Consider the following 1448-nt stretch of genomic DNA (forward strand, 5'->3'; position numbering starts at 1 on the left):
TTCATCTTCTGACACTATATCTGACAATGCTCTGCTGCTATTCATAAGGTTTTCAGTGGCTAGACAAAAGTAGTCTGCCGCTTTCTTCCTAGTCTGTTTTAGTCTGGATGCTCCACTAAAACCTGTTCACCACGAGCGACCCCGCTGATATTTAAAATATCTGTGGCATACCCTGCAACATCACAGCAACATGCAAGCCACCACAGTATGACAAATTGACAGATTATAGTCAACACTAAAGAAAAGTGGGAGGAAAAGGATGTCAGCTCCCTGCAAAAGATTGCGATTGATCAAACATGCAGTCAAGATGTATTGATAATTACTGGTGATTGGAACGTGAAGGTTGGAAACAAAGAGTTGGAAATAAAGTAGTTGGGAAATATGGCCTTGATGATAGAAATGATCCTGGAGATCACATGATAGAATTTTAAAGACCAATGACTTCTTCCTTGCAAATATCTTCTTTAACCAACATAAAATATGATTATACACATGAACCTCATCAGATGGAATACACAGGAATCAAATTGACTACATCTGTGGGAAGAGATGGTAGAAAAGCTCAGCAGCATCATCCAAAACAAGGCCAGGGCAGAATGTGGAACAAACCACCAACTGGTCAAATGCAAGTTTAGACTGAAGCTGAAGGAAATTAAAACAAGTCTAAATATAAACCCTATACAGGGTCACTATGAGTTGGAACCAACTCAATAGCACTTAACAACAACAGCAACCCTTTGGGTAGGTTCCATCTCATAGGTATAGGGTTTCTGAGGAGCGTCTGAAGTGTTTGAACCACCACTCTTGAGGTTAACAGTCCTGTGCTTATCCTACAGAGCCACACCAGAAGTGTACCACCTGTGCTTAAGTGGGAGTTTTATTCCTGTTCCTATGTGCAAAGTTTAGAGTAAGGAAGAAAACTAGGCAGGACCTCCCTATTACTGGTAATAGAGTTATTATGGGCTAATGATAAGGAGGGATCTAACTTGTAAATCAAACTATACTGCATGTTGTGTGTTCAGTCAGCTATAAATATTCCAATGACCAGTTTTTCTTCTCTAGCAACTTAGAGCAGGTTCCGTGAATGGTAGAGAAGTTTATTAGCTGCTGAATATAGGATGTGAGACTGCAGAGTTCAATGTAAGTGTAAATATGAGTCATGCTCCGTCTGTAGGCAGAGTGTAGCTTCTAAGACCAGTTTCCTCTTTCTCATATTTCTTCAAGAAATTGAAAAGTAGATCTTCAGAGTGCAACTACACATGAAATTTCTGAGGCCATATTTCCTGGGGTAGTCAAATAGAAAAAGTATTTGCCTCCAAGAGACTGAAACAGTGATTTATTCATGTATTTTTATTTTATTTATTTAATTTTTAATCCTAATCAAAGCAACGTTGAGCGTGGTCAGTGTCTGGGGAAAGTAGGGGTTCTGTGATTTTTTTTTGTGTGTG

This window comes from Chrysochloris asiatica, unplaced genomic scaffold (assembly GCF_000296735.1).
Source record: "Chrysochloris asiatica unplaced genomic scaffold, ChrAsi1.0 scaffold00027, whole genome shotgun sequence".
Classification (NCBI taxonomy): Eukaryota; Metazoa; Chordata; class Mammalia; order Afrosoricida; family Chrysochloridae; genus Chrysochloris; species Chrysochloris asiatica.